Genomic DNA, 12,623 nt, shown 5'->3' on the forward strand with positions numbered 1-12,623 from the left:
TCCAGCCCTCAAATCATTCTAACTTGGCGAAAACTCATGTCTCTTATCGATGGCATCATCGCTTCCCAGTCAGTCTCCCTTTGCTGATAATGCAGACTTGGTAGACCCTAGCAAAAATCACTAAGGTTTCTCTTTAATAATGTCTTAAAGTTAGCACTCCTGTCGCTCTTCAAAGAGTCTTTAAACCGCAAGAGATTAAAACATTTATTTGTCTAGTAGCATGAATCACAATAAAATTTTTGATTGTTCTTTTTATTAATTAACAAGGCAAAGAAGAATTCACTCGCCCTTTAGAAGAGACAAATAACTCATATATAATGTAGGATGACAGGATAACATTCAATGTAGCTTATAGGGAAAAAAATGTCCCTCTTCTCGTTTATGAAGAGAAGAGGGTGGTCTTGTGTCCCAAATAATTCAGGGCTAGAATGTTGTCAAAAGTACACAGTTTAGCCTCCTAAAATTATTTCAAAATACTAAGTCCCTCGCTAGTTTTTCTTGAGCATGATGAAGCAGCGTCACAGACGCAGGAAGCCTCTTTTTCTCTTCCATGCCTTTCCATCAGGAATACACCTCAGCTGCTCCCACTTCTACTCCCTTTAAGTTCCATTAAAATTTTCTGCCCCAAACCTGAATTGAGGTCTGTGGCTTCCAAATGTGCTTTGTTTGGTCTGCACAGTGTTTTGAGGTTCAAGAAAGTACACACACATCAGATTTGGACGTTCTTTTGAAAAGTTGAACAATTCGGCAACAGTGGGCCTGCATTTTCTCATGGTAGCAATTGGCTGGAGCAGGTCTGTGAGTAACCCCAAGATAGGGGTTTCCCCTTCACTTGGCCACCATGCCCAGATGTGCTTATTATTCCTCCTTGCCCACTTGATTCACCTTTACTCATTACTATGACTGTAGGCATTAGACTACAGATTTGGAATGTGTAACTCTTAACCTGTGCCCACTTGTCTTTCTCTCCCTCTCATTGTCTCCCTCATTCTATGAAACAAAAGCTCAAAACAACAAGAACCTAATCCTAGGATGAGGGACTTGGGTGGTCAGACTAGAATCCTTGGGGTGATGGAGAACCTGCAAACACTAATATTGAATAGAAATATTTAATAGATTGTGCTCTGTCTCATTAAAAAAAAGACTTTAAGAAGCACATTTCTTTCACAGTAGCAACTGTTAATTTTTATGCCCATAATAAACACATTTAGGATTTTGCTTGTCATTAAATCAAGGAAAAGAGAAGAGTGCAGTGGAGTTTGTTTCATTAGGTCTCCACCCTCCGATAAATATAGACCTCATTGTCAAGTGAGAAAATGACAAAGGCTATTTTTCTTACTTGGTAGAACTGAACGTTGCCTGTTCCTTTTAGGAACAGAAGAAAGAGAGAAAATACTCCAGGATAGTCAAGCTAGTGCTATGTTCTTAAACCCAGGGCTGATTGTTAGGCACTATGCACCTTATTCAGCTGAATAAATTGTTAGAATATTGAAAGACTTACTGCCCAAGCCTCCTCCCCCTTACCGATGCCTGCCTTTGGCCACCCAAACCTATTCTCCTGTGCTGGAATTGGACATCCTTCAATTCCAGCATCTACAAAGTCAATGCCTGGCACAGCAGAAAGCCTTCAAGATCCTGCTCCAGTCCCCACAAAAGTCTTGCATTCCAAGCATCACCAGTGGCTACTTCCCACCACCGCCCCCCCAACAACCACCACACACCCAGGGGTTCTGGAGGACTGGCCTGTGCCTTACCAGCTGTTGGAGGAAGCCAAGATGGGCAGTGCAGGAGGTCTATGCTGGCACCTAGCAGCCTACTGGCCTGCCAGACAGACCACCACAGCTCTTATTTACCTGTTCCTACCCCCATTGCCCCCCAACCAAGTCAGAAGGAGACCGGAACTCCACAGAGGAGACAGTGCCTTTGGTGTTGTGCTGGCAGGCAAATAACTGGTATATATACCTTGACTATTGTCACTTGCTATCATTCCCCTAGAAGCTGCCTCATGTGATTGCTATGGAGACTATAATGATCACAGGACTTGCACTCTTAGCAGAGTGTGAGAGATGGGCAATAGGCACTAAGGAGGTAATGTGGGCTCCTGAGGCCAACAACAGAGGGAGGTTGTGAGCAATAGACATGCCCCATGGGGCAATTTGGGGCTAACAGATGCCTAAGGTAAAGTGTTTTTATGGTCCTTGTTGAAATTCACCTCCATTTTGAACCCACCCAAAGCCCAACTGACGTGGGCTTTAACCATGCTAACTTTGCACTTCTTTAGTGATTGTGTCAGGCATCCTTAAAAACATACGTTAACTCCCAAGAGTATTGTAGTTATCAACATTTTTATTTTACAGGAGAGGAAACTGGGGCATAAAGAGGTCATTTAAAATTTAATGGCATAGCTAGATTTTGAACACAAGCATCCCAAAAACAGGTGTTTCATCTAATGGATTAGGTTTGACATAATTAAGTATGCTAATAAACAATTTTCATGACAGTCAATAATAAAGATATCAAGTATATATTAAGTAAAAATCTCAGTATTATGACTAGAAAGATGTTCACATATTTGATATTAATTCATCAAATGATGAAATGTACTTATGAATAATAAACTCACTTACATAAAAAGAAATTCTCTATTTTTTTTGTAAATACAAGTCATCCAATGACAATAGATTGAATTGTAAATCACTGGAAGATTTTTATGTGGTTCTCGGTATCAAGTCATGACTCATACAAAAACATCTAGTGAGTGACATCTGTGTCAAGCAAAGATCAACCAACAATTTCCAAAAATCAACAATTTATTTAGAAATAATTAGGAAAATTGGATGACTTACTTGTACGATAACACACATCACTTGAAAAGCAGTTTTGTAATTCATTTTGTTTAGAGAATAAAAACAATTTTTTTAATATATGTGTTAACTTATGGTCATGTACCAATCACTAAATATTTTACTATCACCCTTGCTTCCAGACCATACTGCTTTCTATGTCTTTCTTTCTGTCTTATGACACCATTAACAAATTTCTTTCTTTTATTACAAGGATGCATGTCACTTAGGTTTTCCTTATGAAAACAAGGATCTGCAATTCACAGCATAAAATATAAAAATGCCTGACCAAGCCTTAGATGCAGAATGCACACTTGAAATAATCTTATTTGATTTTGAATATTAATAAGCAAAAAATATGCATATATTCATTCACATCAAAAAACTAAGACAAATAGATGCCAAGGTGAGTTTTTGGCCATTTTTCTGCTTCAAATATAGAAAAAAGCAGAAAGCACTCATTATATGGATATCAGAGTACCAATAGTTCATCATTTCCTGTGTAACCGATATGTTGAACAAGGATGACTCATATGAATTTTGATCAAAACGCAAATTTATTTTTGTGTCTCCCAGTTCCTCTAACTTTCCACTGAGTAGTAGAAGAAATCTTCCCCTGCCTCAAGCTGAAGACTTGGGCAGACCCATGACTTTATAGTCACTATTGGATAATAAAATTCTTTTGGTTATAAAAAGAGTCTTGATTATAAAGAATCTCAATTCAGAAATTAAAATGTCCACCCCATGCAATAATCAAAACTCTGAGCCTGATGGTGTGAGACTGGTACCATGGATCTGGCTTCCGGCTGCAAGCCTGCATTGGGAATGGCTTATAGTCCTTCCATTTTCTTGTCTGTGGACTCACTTTCTCTTCCTCCCGACAGGTGCTGTTTTGCTCCCTTCAGGGATAAAATTTGGGGAGTAAGAAAAAGAAAGAAGAGGTCTTATTTGATTTGGGGCTGGGCATTCTGTGACTATGGTAGTTTAAGCAGATCTTTTCTCTTTTTCAGTGGGCAACCCAGTGGTACATCTCCAGCCTCTTTCTACTGGGGCATCTATCCCACCTAGGCAATCCTATTGGACAGGACCCAAGACATCTCTCTCCATCTCTCTCTCCCACCTCATCCTTACCTGGCCCTCATGTATTACCTACCCCACAGCTATAAGAAGGGAGGTAGATCCCAACTCAACAACACTCCTTGGTCCTCACAATCAGAGCCATCAGCCCTCCTCTACCCACTAGATTTCTCCAGCTTGTAAAAATCCAGCGTCTCCCAACACCTGTGTCTTTCAACATCATGGGACACATTTCAATGCTTTCCAAGTAGTTCCTTCTAATCTTGTTTTTATTAAGCTTAACGTAAAGAGCTAGCACCTCCCCACACCTCCCCCAAAAGGAAAGTATGACCCATGGACATCTCTGTCCAAAGAAATTCCTTGCTAATGTCCTCTCACCAAATCCCACTCTCTGTCCCAATTTTGAGTCCTTCATCTGATAGGAACATGTACTTGATAGCATTTCCTTTGTAAATCTGCACAGGTCACTCTCATTTTTTTGACCTTATATCAGTTAGGCTAATCCCCTCAGTAGACTCTCAGGCCAAAAGAATCTCATTTTAACATCATGTTGCCATTGTCTTTTCTTTTCTACACTTTTGGCTAGAGAAGGCTCATACTACTTTATAAGTCCGTACCCTTTTAAATAGAAAATGAATAAAAGCCACAAATACTTATTGAATGCTACATCCTCATCTGGCCCAGTGCCCTCAAGGCGTTCAGAGCCAAATGAGGAAAAAGATCATACACAACTAATCACAGCCCAAGATTAACAGTGAAAAGTGGTGAAAACTCCAGTTCACACAAAGATCTGGGGGGGAAATAAAGGTCCAGAAAGGACAAGGGGTGAAAGACTTTTAGAGCAAAAGCGTAAAGACTTGAGTGAAGAACACGTTTTGAACACAAAAATCACCTGGTATGTCTGGAGCATAGACAATTCAGAAGAAATGAGTCCAGAAAATAAGGAGCTTGGGGACAGATTTTGAGTCTTCTATCATATTCGGAAGTTTGGATTTTAATGTGTAAGCTAGAGTGGTCATTAAAGGTTTTTGAGGAAGAGAAATGATGTGATCAAATCTGAATTTTAGAATAGCAATTTTGGCAACAATGTAGAGATTTAACTAAACAGAAGAGACCAGAGTTGGGGAAACCAGGAAGGGATGACTGGAGCCCGGGCCAGGAGAGTGGCAGTGATGATCTGGGGGAAAGGACAAGCTTACCACACTTCTGAAAGAAAAGTGACAGAACTTAAAGACCATGGGATGTGGGTTGGCTAACAGAGAAGGAGAAATAAACTTGAGGTTTTAACTTGAGTAACCAAGTAGATGATGGTGTGATTAAGATGAAGTATGTAGGTGAAAAAGATGACCTGTCAGTGGATTATCCATATGGAATCTCAGAAAATTGTTAATTCCCATTTGGATCTTAGAAGTGGGATCATGACCAAAGATGGTTATATGAGTATCACTCCAGATTCTAGATGGACCCAAGCCAGAGGGATTAAATAAAAGGAAGAGGAATGCCTTGCTCCAGTCATTTCTAATCCAACCATATTGATTAATAATGAGCACTGCTAAAACCAGGCTTTTAAAATAGGAAAGAGTCCTATTTATCAGATGCAGTACATAGAGTGGGATAACTTGCATCTCTCACAATTCATTCCAGGACACTATTCTCTCCAGATCCCTTGGGATGCATCTAGTTGACAATAAATACAATGTTGATGACCATTCCAGGTCTATGACATGCCTATTCTGTGTCCCTGTAGATGTTGCTTGCTTTAGAGAAAGTTAGAGGAACTGAGTTTCAAAACATTATCTGAGTCAGTAGAATGCAGGCTACAACAGTCCTTCTTCACATTGGTGGAGTTATTTTATATTCACCTCCTCCTTTGTCATCATCAGTGCTGGCTCTTAATTGGTCCATTGCCCCAAGAGTGTTACATCTGGAGTTAGGAGAGGGTCTTTTCGTCTCTAGTTGTTTTATTCGTTCTTGATATTCACTCATTAGACAGGTATTACTTGGCTCCATTTATTCTGTTTAGGGACAAAACATCAGGTCATCTGGGAATAATATCCTTAAATCTGAATGGCCAGAACAAAGTTATTAATTTTGCTGTGGTACCATAATACTTGACTTTGTCCTAATTTCCTCATTTGCCAAGGCTCATAATCTCAAACAGAACTTTGAAAAATTTCTAACATGTGAATGACCACAGTTAGTCCTAGGGAATTAACGAACTCATGAAGGCTGGGATCACAAGAGAATTAAAAAGTCCAAAATGAGACAGTGTAATTTTTATATTTAAGTGGCAAGTGGAAAAAAGGGAGGTTATCAGAAAAACTGAGGCCCAGCCATTGGAGGGATGATACTAGGAGAAAATGTCACAGAAGCCACAGGAGAGGATGTTGCACAAGGTTAAAAACTGTAGAAAGTCTGCAAAATTGAGAAATAAGAATCTGTTGAATTTTAGAATAGATCACTCAGTGACTTTACAGAACAGTGGTGGGTGCTGAAGATAGAAAAAGGTTTCTTGGACTGTACTTCATTTCACTTTTATATAACCTTGGGCAAATTGTATAACTGAGCCATTTGCAAAGAAATCTCTTCTCCAGCTCCTAAAGGGCAATCTGAAATGAATTTCCCCACTCATAGCTTGGGGAACTTTGGATATAATGTTTTCCCCTAGAAATGACTCTCATCCAGGGCCCACGAGGTCTGTCAACATTGTTGATGATAAAAAGACACCTCTTTGCGCTTTGGTTCTCATCCTATTGCTCCAATAACTATTTTTGAAAGCTAGTTTCTATTTCCATTGGTTAACAAGCACCTGCATTTGCTGTCTTGCTGGCATATGGGCCGCTAACTCTGACTTTGGCTTCTAAATGAATATAAGTAGATTTATTTCCTTGTATTGAAAAAAGTACAACCAAAATTTTTCAGAAGGGTAAACAGGCTTTGGTAAGTACATGATGCAGCTTCAGTTCAATGGAATGCCAGGTTAAAAGAAAGTGATTTAAGTCTGTTTCATTACTGATTCATTTGTTGGTCTTAGATCTAAGTCCTTAAACCAACCCTTCCAGCCACAAAAATAATGATAGTAATTCCTGTTCATGTCCTTGTGTTTTAGCCAATTAGATTTGCGGAGTGATTTATGATTCTCAAATGAAAATTATTGAGTTTTCTCATTTATGCATTATGAGAGTGGTGGATGATGAGTTGATGAATTGAAAATACTCTGCCTTCAGGGCCAGTCTGGAAAATCGCAGTAAATTTCAGTTACATAATTTATTGTGATTTCATCTCTAGATAGACTTGAATGCATTATACAATCATACAATCTTTTGTACATAACTGCCTTTGCATTATTTTCTATTTTGATTCAATTCCTATGCTCACATATACATGCATGTGAGCATACTCTAAATATTCTACATTGTATGACGTGCCCATTCTAAAATAAAGCTAGTTTTTAATTTCTTAGTTAGTGGGAAGTGTTTCTGACAACTCTAGCATGAAAAGAAGGAGGGTAGGTTTGCAGGCTAGCTCTTAGAGGGGAGTTGTAATTCCTGCCAGTTATATTGTCTGTGCTTTCATTCCTGGTGCCAAAGGAACAAGTTTGCTTGATAAAAGAAGCACATTCACAGCAACGCAATTTATGCAAAGCAAGAAAAATCCAAGGGCAGATGGGGCATTTACCTTTGTTCTGGAAGGAAATTTTTCACATTTTTCAAATATAAAAACAAAAACAAAAACAATCACGTTAAAAATAATGTATAAATTGCTGACTTCTACTTTTTTAAGAATATGGATTAAATATAGGAGAACAAGTAGAATACTTTTTCCTGAACTTCAAATCCACATCCAGGTTTTTATTAAAATAAAACATTCAGCCCAATCCTGTAAGGAGAAACTGTGTTGTAGAATATAAACAACACGAGTTTTCTAATCCCAACCTTACTGTCTACTGGTTATGTAACTTTGGACAACTTAATTAATGTTTCTGTGTCTCAGTTTCCATACCTGTAAAATGGAGACAATGCTAGATATACTAATAGTATGATTAAATTAAAAGTAAGTAAATCACTCACAAAAAAAAAATAATAAAAAACATCACTCACAGGATTGTTGGGAATTTTAAATAAAATAATTGTTCAGTTGTCTTATAGGGTACTTGATACTCAGTAAGTGTTACATTTTCTGCCGTTCCACTTTTCATATTTTTAAAAATAATACGTAGTGAAATAGCACAGCGTAATTTAACAAAAAGAATGTATTATGCATATTTCTCTATACCATGATGTTCGCTAAACCTGTAATATGAACATCTTTTCATTTAACAAGTATAGGTTTGTATTATCTTTTTTATGACTTTAATGCATTTCATTTAGTGAATATGCTATAGCATAATTAATTATGTATGTTTGAACATTTGGTATGTTTTTAAATTTTCACTCTTATATATGGCCCTGCTTTCCCACATCCTTGCACAGGTTTCTGGTTATTTCCTTAGCAAAAATTCCTATAAATGAAACTTTTTAGTCAAATGGTATCCAGATTTATATGGGTTTTTTATACATGCAACCAAATTGTCTCCAGAAATTGTGTGCTACTTTTTATTTTTATAATAGAGGGATATTGCCTCGCTTCAATTTTTTCTTTGCCAATTCATTACATGTACATTTAGTTTTTCAATTTAAATGCTTTTGATAACAATTGATGAAACACTACTTACTAAGTTTCAAAAAAACACACTAAAAGCAACCCATGGTTTAGATCAGGGATTTGCAAACTTGTTCTGTAAAAAGCCAGATAGTAAATATTTTAGGTTTTGCTCACCATACCCTCTGTCTGCTCAACTCTGTTGTGGTAATGTGAAAGCAGCAACAGATAAGACAAAAGCAAATAGCATAATTGTGTTCCAATAAAATCTATTCATGAACACTGAAATCTGAATTTCATATAATTTTTACATTTCAAACTTCATTTTTCTTTTAATTTGTGTTCATTTAAAAATATAAAAACCATTATTAGTCTACACAAATAGATGACCTGATTTGGCCCATGCTGTAGAGCACTGACTCTTGAATTGCATAGATGTGATGAGATTCCACGTGGTTCATGCTTCCTGATTTTTATCTCAGAAAGACAAGGGCAGAGGTAACATAGACAGAGGGATGGACCATTGAAGAGACCGGTGCCCTTTGGTTTAAGTAAAGACTCCCATGATCTTTACTAAGTACATTCTTCCATGATCCAAAATGACTTCAAATCCTGCTGTATAATTCATTACCAGTGTAGACTTCAACAAATTAGCCTCTATGCACCTCAGCTTTTCCTCATCTTCAAGTTGGAATCATCTATACGGTGCCCCTAATTCATATGGAAGTACTTAACTATTGACCAATATTTTTCAGTGTTCTGGAAAAGTCACAGATGAAGTGATGCAATAATATATTGGTCAAGTGTGAAATTGGACAGCCAAGCCAATATTTATTTATAAGCAGTCACCTTATATTGCTTTTTCTACAATAACAACCTGATGCTCTGGTAATTATTCCTTTGCTTTTGTCTGGTGCTTTTAGATTTATTAAAATCTATAAAATAGATTTATTGAAAATTAAACATTTTCAACCTTTTATTTATTTAATTCTTTTGTTGTTGTTCTTGTTAAGACAGAGTCTTGCTCTGTTGCCTTAGCTGGAATGCAGTGGCCTGATCATAGCTCACAGCAACCTCAAACTCCTGGGCTCAAGCGATCCTCCTGCCTCAACCTCCCAAGTAGGTGGGAGCACAGGTGTGCGCCGCCACACCCAGCTAACTTCTCTATTGTTTGTAGAGACAGGGTCTTGCTCTTGTTCAGGCTGGTCTGAAACTCCTGACCTCAAGCAATCCTCCTGTCTCAGCCTCCCAGAGTGCTAGGATTACAAGCGTGAGCCACTGTGCCTGGACTATATTTAATTCTTAAAAATAATCCTGTGGGATATATATCTTTGCCACATTTTATAAAGAAGAAACTGATAGGAAGTAATTTCTCAAGATTATGCAGAATATGACTATATAATAAAAGAGCTATAAGTTAAATACAGGTCTTCTAACTTCAAGTTTCTTTTTTCTACATCCAGATGGATCATCTCCCATAAGAAAAGACTAGGTAGCTACCTTTTCTGCTATCTCCCTAGCCTGGAACTGTCGCTCATTGCCTGGCTCACAGAAATTCAAAGTGAATCCCCCACCCCTCACAGCCCCTGCTTCCATAAATAGTCGTGATTTAGAACATGTCTTTTAAGCTTTCAACTCCATCACAGTTTAATGAACCACTAAGGACCCTGTGAGTCAAAGGCAGTTGTAATATTGTGAAATACATCTTTGATCTTCATCCTGTTTCCTGACATAAAGCTCCTAAAATCCTTGGAATCTCCGAAGTGATAAGTGTCTTGTTACATGCTTGTGAGTTGAAAGGTGACTGGTAGCCCCTAGGTAGCTTCAGGATGGGGGCTGGTCACAGGAAAAACCAAGGCCCAACTAGAGGGTTGAGACTTTTCAGCCACACCCTACAGCCTCAGGGGAAGTGAGCAGGGCTGAAGATTAAATTGACCACCAGTGCCCAATGACCTAATCAATTATGCTTATGGAATAATGAAGCCTTCATAAAAACCCAAAATGACGATGTTCAGAGAGCTTCCAGATAGCTGAACACGTGAAGGTTCCTGAAGGTCAGCAGACCCAGAGAGGGCATGGAAGCTCCGCTCCGCTTCCCACACGCCTTGCCCTGTGCATCTCTTCCATCTGGTGTTCATCTGTATCCTTTGTGATAACCTTTAAATAATCCAGTAAACATTCAGTGTATCCTTGAGCACCGTGAGCCACTCTAGCAAATTAATCAAACCTGAGAGGGGCGTTGTGGGAATCCCGGTTTATAGCCTGTCTGTCGGAAGCACAGGTAAAGCACCTGGGGGGCTTGCGATTGGCATCTGGAGCGAGAGGCAGTCTCGAGGGACTGAACCCTCAACCTGTGTGGCACCGACGCTATGTCCAGGCGGATGGTGTCAGAATTGATTTGAAATAGAGAACCCCAGCTGGGTTAGGAGAGCACGGGAGAAACTGTTTGATTGATTGTTTTTTCTACAAAGCAGATAACGGGTAGGCAACTGGAAGGCAAAGTGACCGGAGAGGAACAGGCCACAGAGCGGAGCTGAGTCTCACAGACAAGGGAGCTCTAGCGAGAACTGCCGCTGAGGTCCTTGCAGCTCCTTGTCTCACCCGCAGCTCTAGCTCAGCGGGGTCACAGCGCAACTTCCGTGAGATTTGCCTGCTTTGCATGTTGCCCTGCCTTCGAGCTAGTCTGAATGGGTCTCTGCTTCTTCCAACCAAATAAGTCCCAAATAAAACACCCTCTTTGATCTATTACATGTTTTTATTTCTTTCCTACAATGTGTAAAACCTATGGAAGTCCACGGAATTTGGGGGAGAATATAATTATGAATAATGAAATCTATTTACACATAAGATTGTAAAAATAATAAAAAAAGCAAACTGGCACTTGTAGGTTGAAACAACATCAAAAGCTACACATCTATGGAAGTATTGAGCACATTTTATAAATATGATTAAAGTAGGCAGAGTAGGTTTTGAATTACTTCTCATAGGAGTTGAAGAACATGGATTATTACAAACCATGAAAGTTGTATGAGTCCTATTTCATGCTCAAATGTTTATCAAAGCCTGGGGCACGGGGATGAAAAACCTACTAGGTACAGTGTACAATATTTGGGTGATGGGTACACTAAAAGCCCAGACTTTACCACTATACGATGTATCCATGTAATAAAACTCCACTTGTACCCTATCTATCTATCTATCTATACACACACACACACACACACACACACACACACACACAAATGTATAAACAGGCTGATTTTAAAAGTAACATATAATTTAACCATTCAAATAAAAAATTATATCTATTGAAGTATGACTAGGAAAATTAATTTTTTTTCTTTAAATGTACTAATTTACCTATATTGTTATTTTAAAAGGGCTCATTTTAAAGAATGTAAGACAACCAAAATAATGCTTTTAACTGATATTGTGAAATGAGCCACACTGTTTGTTAATTTTGTCTTCAAAATAAGTCTGTGCTTTTAATTTACTACCAGTGCACCAATACATGTGTTTTGTGGCTTATTTTCAAAGCTTAAGTAAATTTGCAACTAATAGAATATTCTTAATATTATCCCAATTTAGTGATAAACAGATTAATCAAATAGGAAAAAAAAGCTTTAAAGGTAGAAATTGATAGATTATCCTTTTATGGCATTTTTTTCTGTTTTTTCTGGTGATAAAACTCTATTTTCTTAGACAATCTTTTTTATACAACATTTAGATAGAATTATTTACTTCTATAGTTCTAGTTTTCAATCTTTTATGTAGGCACTGTTTTCCATACTAAGATAATAAAAGTCAGATAATTGTCATTTTGTTCCTTTAAGATATTCAGCTTTTACCTCTGGGCTGGGCTACTTATCTGCTTTTGCACTGTACATTTATTTTAGGCTCAGTTGGATTAGAGCACAGTGGTTCTTCATCCTGTTTTCATATTAGAATCACTTGCAGAGCTTTATAAAAATATTCAAAAGCTTGCCCCTTCCACCAAAGATTCTGATTAAATTGACCAGAAATAGAACTCACATATTCATATTTTTAAATTTCCTCTGGTAA

Source organism: Propithecus coquereli, unplaced genomic scaffold, assembly GCF_000956105.1.
Source record: "Propithecus coquereli isolate 6110/MARCELLA unplaced genomic scaffold, Pcoq_1.0 Scaffold70, whole genome shotgun sequence".
Taxonomy (NCBI): domain Eukaryota; kingdom Metazoa; phylum Chordata; class Mammalia; order Primates; family Indriidae; genus Propithecus; species Propithecus coquereli.